The sequence below is a fragment of the Urocitellus parryii genome, chromosome 3 (assembly GCF_045843805.1).
Source record: "Urocitellus parryii isolate mUroPar1 chromosome 3, mUroPar1.hap1, whole genome shotgun sequence".
Lineage (NCBI taxonomy): Eukaryota > Metazoa > Chordata > Mammalia > Rodentia > Sciuridae > Urocitellus > Urocitellus parryii.
The window spans coordinates 59,614,523-59,631,139 of NC_135533.1; the positions used below are offsets into that span (position 1 = coordinate 59,614,523).

The window sequence follows — 16,617 nt, forward strand, 5'->3', positions numbered from 1 at the left end:
TGTTGTTTTATCATCCTGCTTCTTAGACGACAGAATGAAGGAAAGTCTCCATGACTCTCCTGTGGTTATTATATAATATTCCATGGTTGGGCCCTGATGTATGTACTAAAGCTCACAGCAGACTGGAGTCATAGGGGACCTCCTCGTCTCCCAACGCCTCATTCAGAGATGCAGACACAAGTGTATCCTACTGAATCATCACAGAGCTGACATCTTAGCCACCAGATGTGCTTAAGCATCACAAGTGATATTATCTCTCAGAGAAGGAGGTAAATCAGTACCTAATCTCACTAGTTGACTTCACAGCTAAATAGTACCTTGCTTTGCATTTTAATCTTGAGTAAAATGATGACAGCAGAGACCCACACCTGGCCCTAGCAAAATGTATTGTTAACAAGTAACATATTGGTAATCCTCAGATAAATATCCTTCCATTCAGTTCAGTTAAGTTGTTAGTTTATATCGGAAAAATTTCCCATCATCTTCAAGTTACCTAAAAGAAAGAAACCTACAAAAAAAAAAAAAGGAGGATTTCGGGGTTCTGGCAACATCACTGACTAAACCTAAGTAGGATTTCAAAAAGCACCACTGCCTTCTGTCACCTAAATGTAATAAATAAAGTGCTTTGTGTCACTCAGACCCATATAGGGACTCTGGGTCTGGTTTGCTTTCTGAAGCCCTATTAGTGCTCTGGGATCATCCTCACCTTAGATTATACACACAGCAGCAGTGGGAACTGGATCTGGATTTTTGTCCAAATGGAATTAACAAATCAAGATGCAAGCTTTAAGCCAGTGGGTTACAGTCCCCCAGGCGCCTCTCTCTCTCCTGCTCCTTTGGACCCTGGTGCTCCATCACGGTGACACTTCCTCCCTCCTCTGTCCTCATCTACCTCCTACATGAAGGGGAACTGGAACATTATCTTCCCTCTGTTATGGATGAAGGTCACACCGTGTCTCTAACTGCTGCTCCTGCTGACTGGGCTGCTCTGACTAATGATGACTAATGTTCTACAGAGGAGCAGGGGGATGTGCCATGTCTACCTTTTTAATGAGATCACGGTTCACTCCCAAGTCCCTGTTTCCTCACTTTACACGTGTTCCCTTCGGGTCTCCTTTACTCTTCTGGCTTTAGTTTCTGTCTGCATGAGAATGATTGGTAGTGTTGTCTTTCTAATCCTGACCTCTACTACTTATTCTCCTCCGTTCCAAGCGACTCTCACCTCTCTCTCTATATATATAATTCACTTACTCATTCATTTACTTATTTTTCGTTAAATGGATATTTACTGAATGGCTACTATGGGCCCAGCATGGGCTATCTGAATAGCTTACTAAGAAAACGACAATATTTTATTTTGTTGAATCTGCTAATCTTGTTCTCACCCCACTATCCCATTTCACTGACATATTCTAACAGGGTGAGATTATTTTATCTCCAGAGCTTCTCCTAATACTGTAAACTTCTAATTTCCTTTTAAACCAGCCTCATCCTTCCCTTGAGATGAAACCTAGATGTTTAGCTATATCTACACTGATCATCTCTTCTTCCCAAACTTGATCCACCTTCGAAAGTCCTTAAACCTATAAATGACTCTACCAAATCCAAGACTTCCAAACCAGACACATGGGGCTCACCCCAAAATTGTCCTCTCTACCCTGCCTCTACATTCTGTCAGTCCTACATATTTTCCATCCTTGATGTCTCTTATATTGGTCTTTCATCTCCAACCTGGTTCATGGTATTGAAACTTAGAACCTCATAAATGCTTGCCCATGCTACTATAAATAACTTTTAATTAACTCATCTGGACTTCCCTCTATTCTTGTTTCCTATACCCATTCTTTCTATTTCTACTAGAAAAATCTTTTAAGGTACACATTGGGGAACACTGCTTCTCTTTTCCTCTGCAAGGGTGTCCCATGTGCTGAAGAATGGAGTCCAAACTCCTTATCATACATGCTGCTCCATGATCTAGCCCTGCTTGCAGCTCCCGTATCACTTCTTTCAAAGTCCCACCTCAGAGCTTTCTCTTCCTCTGTCTCACTCCACTGAGTGATGTTTGACAACATACCTTTGTCCTGTCATGCCCAGTTATATCCTGTCTATCTGGGCAACAAGGTACTTCTTTTGAAGTCTTAGCTTCAGCACCACTTTCTCTGTGGAACAGATTCAACACTCTCCTCTGGTAGAACTGACCCACGGTGTCTGTGTCCCCATGGTATCCTGGTTGCACCTTCTCATAACACCTGGGATAGGTGGGAGCACTTGGGCTAGCTAAGTTACAAATCTCTCGTGGACAGAGGTCACATCCTGCTTGTCTTTGCATCTCCAGGGCCTACCAAAGTGACAGGCATTTAATGTGTGCTTTTAAGCACTTAATGAATATTAAATAAATAAATACATATTGGGGATATTTATCCTGAAAAAGGATTCTCTAGTTGGATATTTTGTCCGTTTTTTAGGAATTATTTTCATTACTGTTAGTGTGACTAATGTGCTCTACTTCCCTTTAACGGAATCCAATGACAAAGGAAAACCAGTTGATGTTCTGGCATGAAACATACCTTAGCTTTAAGTCACTTGATGGTGGGACTTTAAAACAGCCGAACTAGAGCAGACTAAAGCAAACATTTGCTCCTTTCATTTTTACCGAGGTGGAAGGTGAGCCCTTTAATGATGTACCCTGAGGTCTCATGGCTAATGAACGACAGAATTAGGACAAGACCCCTGTTCAGTGCCCTTCTTGCCCTGCCACATTAGAAAGGCAATCTTTGTTGAACTTTGGGTACCAAGTATCACTCTGGGTCACTGATAGGTGTTTACCCCACAATCTTGGCCAAAAAGCTACAGGTGCCAGGTTTATAATCCACAGCTTATGTTTTCTCCTGCACCTCTCAGGGCTACCATACCTAGGCAAATGTGTTTTTCTTCCTTGGATCACTGTCATACGTTGCCCAGTCACTTCTGGGATCTTCAGCATCTCATGGATTGCCTCACAAGCTTTCCTCGGTTCTTGACCTTGACTTCATGAACTCTGGGCAGAAATCTCCTCTTTCCCATCAACGACTCCATCAGATTTAAATTCCCGAGGTAAGTTCCATAAGCCCTTGATTTTCCCTTTGATAAGTCTATTCTGGTCTTTCCCATAAGTTTCTCATCAGGATGGTGGTCCTGGCATGGACCTATCTGTAGCCCTGCTCCACCTCTCACTCAAAGCACCAGTAATTCACAAAGCACCAGTATGCCCCAAGTGCTTCTTTGTTACTATTTGAAACCCATCAAAGGGCTTTCAAAGAGCTTATTGTTTCAAATGAACTTAGGTTGTGAGATTTCAGAACTGTTTAGAGAACTACATGGAATTCATTGTCTGGAACAAGATGGTTGCTTAACTTGAAGGTGACAGTGGCCAAGATCATGAACAAAGGGTGAAATAAGAACACAACGAAGAGTTAAAGAAGGAATTAAAGCAATGGCTAATTTGATAATCATAAAGATTTAGGGGAATTCAAGTTGTCCATATTATTAACATTCTATCTTCCAGAAGATGTAGACAATAGAATATGATCATGAGTGACAGATACAAATTTTAAAATAGCAAATATACAAAACACAAAAAAATTACATTTCAAAAGCCCTCAACACTTAGGAGAGGTCAGAGGTTGATGCTGGGTTTTATCCATTGGGTATGCATATTTTTAATACACTTATATAATTGTATTTGCCTGAAATACGCCTGGATGGTTTCAGTCAAATACACCATGTTTTATGGAATGGCAAAAAATTGGTGTTGATTTCTTTTTGTGTGCAGCAGCTGTTTCAGTTCATGTACACAATCTATCAGTAAGTTTCTTAGCTTGCCAGTTTTGCTAGCTTTATGGAGAGAAATGACACAAAACAAGGAAAAATAGGAAACTACAAAAAAGTCACATTTCCTGAATCCTTACTCTATTGAGCACTTCATGTTATACCATTTAATCTTCTCAACAATCCTGTAAGTTCTTTTGCCATTCTTATAAGTGAAGGAACTGAGGATTTAGAGAAATAAAAAGTAACGTACTCACAGTCGCATAGTTAACTGAATGACAGAGCTAGGATCCTAAACCTAGTTTTGAACCCAATACTCTTAACCACTGTTTGTTTTTGAAAATGGCTAATGTGACTGCTACAAGAAAACCAACAACAGTGTGACGTGCAGTCCAAGGTTTGCCACTTGTTACATGAAGCTTATTTTGTTGCAGGACACTTTGCGAACTAATAATGAAAAGAAAGGAAAGAGAAATTCCTTAATTAAATGAAAATTTATACCAAAGTATGGATAGTCCTTAAGCCATAAGGAAGCCCAAATAATTAAAGTTGAATAAATAATATTTATAATAAAAAGAAAAAAAAATCAAACCAAAGCCATAAAACTTACCCAGGGGTAAAGAAATGATCAGGAAACAATCAGAAGAAAAAGAGTCTACCTCATGAAATAGGGACATGGGGACATATTTTAAACAACACAGCTGTCAATCTTTCTGTGGATCATAAACAGCCTAACCATCACCTGGATAGTCAGAACTGTTTAAAGAACTACATGGAATTCATTGCCTGGAACAAAAAGATGGTTGCTTAACATGAAGGTGACAGTGGCCAAGATCATGATAGTCAAGGAGGTGACACGGCTAGACCTCTCTCCCCTCTGGTTGCTACACAGCAATTTTGAGATGTTACAACTTGGGGTTTTCATCTTTCAGGACTTTGAGTGTCAAGTCTTTTACAACACTTGTGTTTGAGGGTATGTTCTTTTTATTAAATCATTCTTCCTTTTAGGAAGATCAGAAAAACACGTATGCTTCCCCACTCTGTTCCCTAGACCATTTGTTCTTTCACCTTTCTTAAAATGCTCTCCATTTTCAAAAGCTTTCTGCACTAAAAAAAAAAAAAACAAAAAAAAAGGGCTCTCACATACTTAACCCATGAGTGTGAAGAACCATCCGGAGATAGGCTTTTTATTTTTCTTCTTCTTTTTTTTTGAGTCAGATTTGAGATTTCTGGGAAGAGGAATTATATTCTAAAAGTTCTCTTAAAGAGGGAAGTCATAAATAATGGTGACAACAATCCAATCTAGAAGAGAGGATATAACTACTTCAAAAGTTCTGAAACTTTAAAGAGATATTGACCAAAAAAATTACATTGTCAAATTGTTTAAAGAAATAGTAACCAACAAATTTTAAAACTACCAAGTTATCAATAAAGCATGTTAACTCATCTAAGATCTTCATTAAAAATGTTGATAAGGACCTAATGGGGTCATTTACTTCACCAAAGCCATTTCATCTCGCTGCCACAAATATTTTTTCAATGATTTATGGCAGTATTTTATATAGCCCCCAACTTTTTCTATTATAATGAAAATAGAGATTTATGGTACAGAAGCTGGCAGAAACGCAGAGTAGAACTTGTGCATTTCTGAATCCAAAATTGGAAAGGGAGTAGATGAGTATAAGATAATACTATTTCATTCATCACTATTATTAAGTCTATTCTTATTAAGTTCACTGCTTTCCCCGGGCACTAGGATCCTTTTAAAAATAAAATTGCTCCCACATCTTTTAAGCTTACAAAGAGTCACTACAATTGACTTGTAGGAGCAATTCCTCTCCTGGACATTTATCATTCCTCCAACCAACATCATGTAAAGCCCCCAACCGCTTGGGCCAAAAGCAGGTATTATAGTAAGAGTTCCATATTGTCAGTAACTACAGAGAACATAGATTTCACTGTAAACACGAGTTTGTTCCGTTAGTATTTTTGTAGTTTTATACTGGTCTGCATCATCTAAGGTTTGTGATATGGTCAGGGCAGAGTTTATGCAGCAAGAATAATTATTATGCTTTTCTTGGAAGAGTTCAAAGGGAAGTTTTTACCCCTCCATGACTTGTAAGGTGAGTGATTAGGTTGTGTGGGCCAGAGAGAAGGACCTTCACTTATTATTTTTCATAATTATTTGCCTTTTAGAGTTAATCATAAATGTTCTTCTTGGCTTTATTTCACCAAACATGATTTTTTTTTTTGAGGAAAGGTCTCAGTAAATAATGAAGAACTATGGTTTTCCCAAGTGCCTTATTTCAAGAGTCATCATTCCCTGAGGAAAGGCCTCATGGTGAGTGAGGTTTCTGGAAATCTACTTCTCTACCCATCATCACTGGGCCTCCAGTCTCTGTGGATGCAGGGCTCTTCACATGTTCTCTGGACCACAGTTTGCAATCCCCAGCAGGATACCAGGCCTCCAAGACTGGGTGGGTTCAGCAGGTGCAGGCCCAGCAGGGGTCCTGGGAGCACTGCTTCCCCAGAGCCCCTTTTTGAGATACTTCACAACTACTGAGTCCCAACACTGACTACTCACCAGAAACCAGCTGCCAGGCTGCAGTAGTCTTGCAGTTTGAATTCTAACACCCTTATTTTCTGAGATGCCAAGTTTTCATTCATCCAGGCTTGCCTCTTACTCATCACTAGGAACTCTGTGCCTCTGTTTGTTTATCAACAACAGGGTCAAACAAGATGACTGGTGAAGGCCACTTAATTTCCTTAGTATTTGTAGAAACCATGCATATTCAAATTCTTTTGAGTGCTTACTGTATATCTGACTCCCAGGTGTTCACATATTTAGGTGTTCTAAAGCTCTTGGGAGCTTGAGAAGCAGAGATATTTTAGGTATTTATTAGAGACGGAATAGTAAAAGCAAGACAGCCTGGATATTGGTTGGGGTAGGATTGCTTGAGAAGTCCATGTTTTCTGAAGGCTGACCAATTTATGAAGAGAGACCAGTTTCTTTCTAAACATCCCAATTCATGCAGTGCTCTGGGGAAAGGCTCCGTTTGACATAGCCCGCTTCTGAATGATTAAAATCTTCCTAGAACTGAAGTTCTTCTCAAGTCCTATGAGCATCCAATGGTAGAGCTCAGTTTCTGCCACTCTTTGTACTGGAAGTCACGCTGTCCAACTCCAGGGGTCTAGTCTAAGATAAGAAGTGCTTCTCAAATTTTTATCTCTAGCAAAAGACCAGTTAAACATATTCTTTCAACCCATGAACAGCCAACACTTTAATAAAACATTATTAAAAAATTAAAAGAAAAATATAAGCCAATGAAAAATTATTTATTCAGAGGACATACAATTATTCATGTCAGTTCACTGTGATGGTTTTCAATGCTTTATCTCAGTTTCTTACTTTTTTTTTTTTTGATCACTGGTGACAACAGTTTCTGGACTGCTACCAACCCATAGGCCATACTCTGAGCAGCTCTCATGGTTTTAGGACATAGATTCTATGTGAATGATGTCCTCTATAGTTGTGCAGAGGTCCTGCTTGGGCCCCAGGCATATTTCGAGTTTAACTGTATAGCAGGAACAACCATGTTTGTAATGTATTTTAAAATGGGGCAGTGAAAATTTCTCTCAAATGAGACTTTGGTATGATAGGCAAATTAATTGGTTATAGACAAAAAAACCAGTCACTACTGTCCTTAGTCCAACCTTATTTCTGAGCCTTGAGACCAATTTGGAGTTGGGACTTCACATCCATGCTCATTAGTTATCTGGTGCCCCTGGCAGTGAACGAGACCTTTTTCAGTTAACTCAGATATTCTGGCCAAAGACCAACTTGAATAATTTTCTCTCTCTACGGGAAAGCCTCCCACATTGAAATTTTCCTTCCTCTTTGAAACTACCGTGTATTATCACAGTCTGCTTCCGGAGAGCTGTCACTATAAATTTTTGAGGCAACTACATTTTTCTACCAGGTGAAACAGCTTTAAAAGGCTTGTTGCTTTATAGATGCCGCTGTCACTCAGAGCTGCCTGTACGCAGCCACGGTCAACCCCACCGTGTTGTTCAACATCACCGTCAATGGCAAGCATTTAGACTGCATCTCCTTTGAGTTATTTGCAGACAAAATTAAAAACAACAACAACAACAAAAATAAAACAAAACAAAAAAACCGCCACCAAACCCCAAAAACCTAAAAGAAAACTTTCATGATCTGAGCACTGGAGAAAAAGGATTTGGTTACCAGGGTTCCTGCATTCACAGAATTAATCCAAGATTTATGTGCCATAATGGTACTTATGGCAGGCAAATTCATCTACAGGGAGAAATTTGATGGTGATAACTTCATCCTGAATTACACAGTCCCTGGCATCTGGCCCATGACAAATGCTGGACCAAACACAAATGGTTCCCAAGACTGAGTGCTTGGATGGCGGCCTTGTGGTCCTTGGGGAGTGAAAGAGGTTATGGGCATTGTGGAAGTCATGGAGTGTTGTGGGTCCAGAAATGGCAAGACCAGCAAGAAGATCATCACTGCCAACTGTGAACAGCTCGAGTGCATCTGACTTGTGTTTTATCTTAATCACCACATTGTCCCTTCTGTAGCTTGGAGAGCACCCCTCCATCCTATCTGCTCACAATATGTTCACAATAAGTTTTTGTGCTGTCATCGAAATTCTTTGGTTTTCATATTTTCCTTGTTTCCCTCCAAGTCTAGCTGGATTGCAGAGTTGTTTATGATTAGGAATAAAAACTAAATAAAAATGACAACAAAATAAGCTTGTATGTGGGTACATATGTATGTGTTTATTCCTTTGTAGGCTTATAAATATAGCGTCAAGGAAAACACTGTTAACTAAATGTAGTCAGAACAATAGTTTTACCAGAGCAGAGTTTCACTGGTTATTTATAAAATAAGTCTGTGGGACTGTACAACTGGGTCTTCTGTAAATAAGAAGCAGCAAATGTCAATACTTGTGACATCGGGAGAGGCACGATTATATACATCAGTTTTGAAGTTAGACTTTAGTTTGATTATAGATATTTTGAGGGACAGAATCATTTAAGAGACTTAAAAAATCTTTAAGAAAAGTTTAGGACATCTATCTATTTAAAGCTTCTACCCCTCTGTACAAGTTTGGCGCTTCTATTCTTTTCTTGTACAGTTGGTACAAAAAGGGCTGTAAAAGTATAACTCCCTGAATATTCATTTAAAGATAAAAATAGACTTCTTAGATTATTTTTTTTTCCTTTCTCTGAATCTGATTCCCTACTATTGCCAGCGTCATCCTATGTGGATGAAGCACTTACATTGTTCATCATTTCTCATCAGAATAAGTCTGGACATTCAAGGCCCACTGGATCTGTCCCTATTTTAATTACTCTGCATTGTCTCTGCTTACTTCCCAGTGTGAACTTTCATTGGGATTCTGCTCTTCCAGAAACTTCTTTAACTGGCCTAAGTCCTTTTCACCCCTAAGTTCTCAAGGATTGTGAAACTACTCCCTGTGGGAAGTTCTTTCCCCTTTCTCTACCTTTTTAACCTTAAATCTTTGTTTATCTTTAATCTCACCCTCTTAAATTCTTCTCAATTTTATTGCATCAAAAAATGTATACTTTCAATAAGTCCACTGCCCTTTCAGTGTTTCCTGGTTATTTCTTGTGCATGAATTCCACATTCTTAATGAAATAATGAATTTCTTGCAGGCATGAATAAAAGAAAATATCTGATTTCCCCCTTCACATTGTGTGGAAAGCCTGGACAATTCTCCCCGGTCACCTGGGGAAGATGGGCCAAAGAGACCCCAAACCAATTTCTTACTCAGGTATTTTTTAAATCATTAGAAAGGAACATCACTGGTCATTGTAAATACCAGCGTCAAAGACTGGCAATTTTTTTCTGTAAAGGGGCAGACAAAAAGCATTCCAGGCTTTGCAGGCTACAGGATCTCTGTTGTAGGTACTCAACTCCTCTGTTACAGTATAGAAGCATCACAGACTGTGCCCACACTAGAAGTATGGCTGTGTGCCAATAAAATCTTATGGACATTTATATGTCACAAAACAGCATTCTTTTCTTGATATTTTAAAACATTTAAAAATGTGAAAGCCACTTTTAGCTTACGGCCCATACAAAAAAAAAAAAAAAAAAAAAGAAAGAAAAAAGCAGATGGGAGACTCAGTTTGGCTGTGGAGCCATGGTCTGTTGAACTCTGACCTAGATAATTGTTTCCAAAAGTGCGGTCCACAGGCCTTCTGCATCAGAATTACCTAGTGCTGGGAGTTTATAGAAAACATAAATTCGAACCTAGTGAAGCAGAATTTCTGTAAATCTTAATGATATGGATACACAGGTCTGGATCACCATGTCTGGAAGGCTATGATGTTTTGGCCTTTTGGTTTAGTATTTGGAAATCAGTGAACAGGGTTCTACTAAGTAGGGCAATGACAGAGCAGGGGCTTTAGAACCCACTTTATAAGACATACAACCTAAGCAGGAACTTCAGTAGCTAGGATCTCATACTTTAAATCAACATTGTAGGGTCTCTTTAGATGCAGAAAATGTAAAACTCAGTATTCCTTAGTTTGTATTTAAAATACCTGCTATTCAGAATATCAGATGATGCGGAAAATCTTTATTAAACTCCGTAAAAACGTTCACAGAGAAGGAAAAAAACTCACACACCTTATAAACAAAATGTGGACGAGACTGAAATGTAAACGAGAAATAATCTTTACGTTTCTGCTCCAAATGAAAACCTCTGCAGCTGAGGCCTTTGTTGCCCATAGAAAGTTGAGGAGAAATGATTTCTTTCATTATGAGCACACAGAGTCATTCTGAAGGGCATATATAACATTTCTTGTATAACCTCATTTAGCTAATACAATGGATTATAAAACAGCATCTTTTAGGAAGGAGAGAGACCATCTGGAATGCTCTGCCCACAGGGGGCCTTTTGGCTAATGCAAATCAATTGAGGCTGGGATATGACTCCACCTGAATAGAACAGATCTGGTAGCTTCTGATTTGCAGACCAAAATTACTTACATTTTGTGAGTTATCTCTAAACTCTAAAGGAAAGGAAAATAGCTAGGAAAGAAATTTGGCTAGCCTGCAAACCCCTCATTGACTAGGACTTTGCTCTAACTTCCAACACTTGCTGAGAGTTATTTAGCATCTCCTTGCATGAGGGTCCTTGCTCAGTGCTGTGTGGATTCTCTGTTTAATTCCATGATGGTCACAAAAGCAGCTACAATTGTGGAAGTCATGGAGTGTTGTGGGTCCAGAAATGGCAAGACCAGCAAGAAGATCATCATTGCCAACAGGTTAACAAACAAACAAACAAACAAACCCTGAGGCTTGGTGATCCTAAAGAACATGTTGAAGATCTCACAGGTCAAGTCAAGACTAAGATGTGAACTCAGGGTCTGTTCCCCTAAGATCTATACCAGGTTAGCTCCCAATGCCATCATGATGAAATGAAACCAGGCTTTGTGGTAGGTTTCTTTCAACTTACATGAAGAAACTAGAGGGTGGGCTTTGCATGGATTGTGTACAAATGGGCTGAACTTCACGGCAGCCCGGCACTCTGATGTAGCATTGTGCTAGATAAAGGAGAGACACCCTACATTCCTGCTGTACACTAGGCTTGCCACTAACAGCTCTGGATCAGTCTGCCAAGGGGGAATATAATGTTTTTGCATTTTACAGTAATATATTTTGGGGGACATAAACCAGGCGACTTACAGAAAGGGATAATGACAGAGAAGTCTCATTAGGAATAAGTCTATTGCACAAAGACCTCCAATCAAACAGGGGTACATAAACACTAGCCACTGCAACCTCATCAGAGAGAGTACCCACATGCTGGCCAAAGTGGGGATGAGGGTGTTGGATGAAAGCTGAGATGCCAGATGAAGATTCTGAGGGCACCAAACCATTTTCAGCCAAGGGATTCATCATTACCTAGTGAGCAGGTATTGGTGATCCACAGAAATCCATTATTTGCACATGCATATGTTTAATGTGCCTGGATCAAACTGTTAGTAAGCTTCATACATTTGAATCAACACATTCTCGTTTTTTGTCCTTATTAATTTCAGAAGCTAAAGTATGCCTTCAAGTAGCACTTGGGGGAATAGCACTGGAACTAATTAGACCAAACCCTGTGCTCAGCTCATCACGCTTGATGAGGAAGAGCAGATGAGCTCCCAACACTCAAGAGCCCTGTCTGAATGACATTAAGGCAATTTCCAGTATTTCAGAAGCAGAGTACAATGGTAGTCTTATGATATTTTAGCAATCATCAAAAGTCTGTGTGGTACACAATTACTTTCACAGCAGAAAACCTTTTTAAAGGGCATAAGTGATAAGCACAATCTCTGGTCACTTCTTTAGGAATATGGTTTTATTCCTCTGTTACAAATCATGTTAAGTATTTCATAAGAGGTAGTTAAAAACTTTTCTTTCATTAATATTTTTAGATGCATATGTAACTGTTTGTGGTTTTACTTTTAAATAAGTGTTATTAAAGTCTATGTTTCCATCGTTCTATGTTCCCATGAGTCGTTGGCTAGTCTCTTACACTGCCTGATTTAGAAGCTGAACTTTCATGGTGGGAAGGAATGTATGAAAAGTGGTACCCACAGCCCTTGGCTCCCCATGACTGCAGGCCTCCTGAGTGGGATCAGAGAGCCCGGGAGGATCAGGGAAGTGGTTGACTGTGAGTTAAAGAATACATTTGTATGATTCAAATATTACAATGTTTAAAAAGAGGCATAGGGGAAGCTTTAACTCCCAGCACTGGCTTGGAGCTGCCTCACCACAGTGGGAGCTGTTTTTTTAAAAAATTATTTATTGTTTATTATTATTTTTATTTTTTAAAAAATATTCTAATTTGGATATGAAAAATTGTGCTACACACATGCGTAATATGAACCGAAATGCATTCTGCAGTCATATATAACAAATTAGAATGAATTAAAAAAATAAAAAAAATTTAAAAAGTAACTTTTTATTAATTATGTTTGCATTGCATCTATGAACTAAAGCTTTTATTTTCCATTTATCACTCTCTTTGTTTATAAAAAAATTTTTTCAAGTTTCTGAAGGAATAGATTAAAAGCAAAAAATAAAAAAGTAACTTTATTGAGACTTTCAGGGATAGCTTGGATAATTCATTCTTCTGAGGAAAACTGGGAGACTCTTGTTTCTTTATTCTGATGTCAGCTCAGATTCTGAGAAAGTACAACTTTTCTTCCCTGTGACTGGCCATCTCAGAAGTTATGTCACTCACTATTTCCCTCTGTGCCTTCCCCAGGCAGTTCCTCAATCTGTTAAGACACATGCCTTGAAAAGGTCCACTAAATGATCCCCTCCTTTGGAGAGGTCTTTGTTCATTTGGTACATATCTATTCCATTAAATTAGGAGAGTTCATCCCAGGGAAAGGATTAAGCATTCAAAAGACCAAACTGTGTACTAAAATATGCAAATTTGAACTGGAATATGAATTACATGGGAAATGCTAAAATGCAGAATATGATTCAGTTAATCTGAGGTAAGATGTAAAACTGGTTTCCCAGATATTGAGGATGGTGGACCACCTCATCTTAAGGAGCTTGAGGAGTGCAGAGCTGCTACCAGGTAAACTGAGAAGTTTGGCAAACTTTGCCAGCAGCAGAAGAGAAGATTTGAGGGGAAAAACCGGAGAAGCTTCCTGGCTTTTGGGAAGAGTCAGAATATTTCTCAACGGAGACACTGCTTCTAAAGATTTTGGATGGGACCTTTTTTGGATGTGTAGTAGTCCCCTAAAGCAGAGTACTTTTGCATTCTTGATCCCTGGACATTCAATGACAATGAAAACTCAGTCATAATAATAGCTGATGAAGAAAAGCAGCCTCGAAAATAAGTATAATAAATAGAAATTCAAGTCATGCAGCCTTGAGGTTAAAACTATGATAATTAGAGTTTTCATGCTTTATTCTACCAGACAAGCATGGTTGCACTTTTTTTTTGTATCCCAAAAAAGTTTACTGGACAGGTACAGTGACTTTTTGACTGTAAGTTCCTAGAGGTCTCTTTGAAGGCCTCCCTCAAGTTTGACAACTTATAGTGACAAGATTCCTCCTCCTTTACCCCCAGAAGGTACCACAAGTTCTCCTTTCCCTTGCTTCATCCTTTCCCCTTGTCAGACACAAAGCAGGTCTTCAAAGGGTGCAGAGGCTGAGGCATGCTTGCAATTGGGATGTGTTGAGAACCTGGGGCGTGGCAGAAGTCCAGCTCTTGGCAAGCACATGCTGCCTTTTGAACCCAAGCAAAATTCTAACATATTCAAAACAGAATTTTATTTCAAAGTCTGATTCTGAAATCCTTTTCCCATAAGACAATTCCCAAATGACTCTGTACAGTTACAAATGCACCCCTGGTATACGGGGAAGGATCCTATAGCCTTCAATCAGGAACCATTGCTGAAAGGTAATCCACAAGGAAAAAAAAAATCCATGTGGAGTAATAAAAGGAAGGGGAAAGGAATCCATATATTTTAAGGTATATTGTTGGAAAATGTGAAGCTTTGAACAAAATTGGCAAAGAAACTCATGAATTTAAGAGGCTTTTCTGGAGGAGCAAATGGCTAAACACTATTTACTAAATACTTAAAAGGTACAGATACAGACGGGGATACAATATAGCTCACATCTTCTGCTAAAAGAGTGTTTAGGGAAATAGAGATTACAAGTAAAGAATGATTGTACTGCTGGATTTGCGTCCATTTTGAGAATTATATTATAATTAGGCTAATAGCATAGTTGTATAATGCAGGAACACTAAATTAAATTCATTCATATTTCACAGGATATATATATGCGCAAGACCGTTTAGAGCAGTAAATTGTCCTCTCAACTAGACTAGATCCGTGTTGTGTGGATTCCTTACAAGCAGAGATCCACTGGCCAGAGTGTGTGGATGCCAGAATCACTTGGATTACTGCTCCATTTACAATTTTTAAAAGGCCAGGCATCTCCCAGTCTAGAAGGTATAATATGCCTTTGTTGGATTCGTCTGAGAAATTCTGAAGGGGGATAATGGAAATGCCAATAATATCACTTAATGAACTTTGACCTGAAGAAATGAGGAGAGGATTTACAGGGCTTCCTGGGGACATGAGGGACGCTGGAATAGTCTTCCAGGCAGAAGTAACACCTGACCTGAATTCGCAAGGATAAACAGGAGTCTGTCATAAAACATAGAAGGAAAGGGGCTTTTTTTTTTTTCTGGTGAAAAGAAATAATTTGCAATAATAAACAAAGACAGATACAATAACTGTTTTGTGTTGCTAGGAGAGATTAAGTTCCATGAAGACAAACATTTTTCATGTTTTGCTTATGCTGTATCACAGAACAGCTAATGGCATCTGAAACACAGTACGTGCTTAATGAATATTGGTAGAATGAAGAATGGATGAATTGATTAAGTGCAAGGAGTGATGTAAGATGGAGCTAAAGAGATTGGTATGGACCAGGCAATGGAGGATTTGGAGGTAAGATTGAGCCTTATCAAGCTTAGAGGCCAGGGAGAAGCACAGATTTTTCTCTCCCCTTCCCCGCCATTTTCATTGGTGCATTGTAATGTTATACAATGGTGGGATTTATTGTTATATATTAGGACATAAACATCATATAACACTGTAATTTAGCCAACATCATTCCCTAGCAATCCCCACCACCACCCTGACCCTTTCTCTACTCTGTTGATCTCCCTTCAGTTTCCATGTTTTTTTTTCTCTCCCTGAGCACTTGTATATCTTGTGAAACATGAATGAATTTAATTTAGTGTTCCTGAATTATACAACTATGCTATTAGCCTAATTATAATATAATTCTCAAAATGGACACAAGTCCTGAAGTGCAATCATTCTTTACTTGTAACCTCTATTTCCCTAAGTGACTGCTCCACTTCCCATTTCCTGTTTTCTCTTGAGGGAACATTACATGTCAGGCCAGGAAATGGATTCCGTGTCTTTATGAAGGTACAGCCTCTCTCATACTTCTTCTCTGTGTTTCCAGTTCTTGGGAAAAAAAATGAATATATGAAGAACTGAGATCTCACCAGAAAACTGCCATCATTTGCTGTGTAGATTGGCTGTGGGTTTTGAAACGAAAGCAAGAAGTAGGCTGTTTCTTTTTTTTTGTTTTCTTTTTCTCGTTATTCTTGCTTTTTCAGTACTGAGGATTGAACCCAGGGGTGTTAACCACTGAGCAACATCTCCTGCCCTTTTTATGTTTTATTTTTTAATTTTGAGACAGGGTCTATGGTCTCGGTAAGTTGCTTAGTGCCTCGCTAAGGCTGGCCTCAAACTTGAGATCCTCTTGCTTGGCCTCCCAAGCCACTAGGATTACAGGCTTGTGCTACCACACCCTGTCAGAAGGCTGCTTATTGACCTTATTTATTCCTGTACAATGGAACCTACTGGAGTGGGTGTCAGTTGAGCAGGTCTGTTAGCGGAGATCAAAAGTGCTTCTTCATGATTTGGCCACTCAGGAAGTTTATTATTGCAAAATGAGGTGCTGCTTTTAACCACTATACTTTTTTACATGGTTTTTAATTCTAGGTCATATATTTGTTTCAAATATATCCATAACAAGTTATTGGTTAAACTTATAGGATATAAGAGGCACTCATATTGAAAATGTGATAAGTTAATAAGGAACAGAAGAACAGATTTTAAGAAGAGAAATAAAATGATAAAAGTGGATAACATTATTTGGGTGGCCAAGGTTGTGGTGATATGGTTTCAAATAATATA

At 38.9% G+C, this 16,617-nt stretch overlaps 1 protein-coding gene and 1 pseudogene across 2 annotated transcripts in view; one reads left to right on the plus strand and one right to left on the minus strand.

The window, feature by feature from the left end:
* Positions 1–16,617, minus strand: part of Magi2 (membrane associated guanylate kinase, WW and PDZ domain containing 2) — a 1,291,542-nt gene that overhangs the window by 199,618 nt on the left and 1,075,307 nt on the right. The gene's annotated exons all lie outside the window — the stretch shown is intronic.
* On the plus strand, positions 6,091–8,378 carry LOC113180114 (peptidyl-prolyl cis-trans isomerase A pseudogene; annotated as a pseudogene).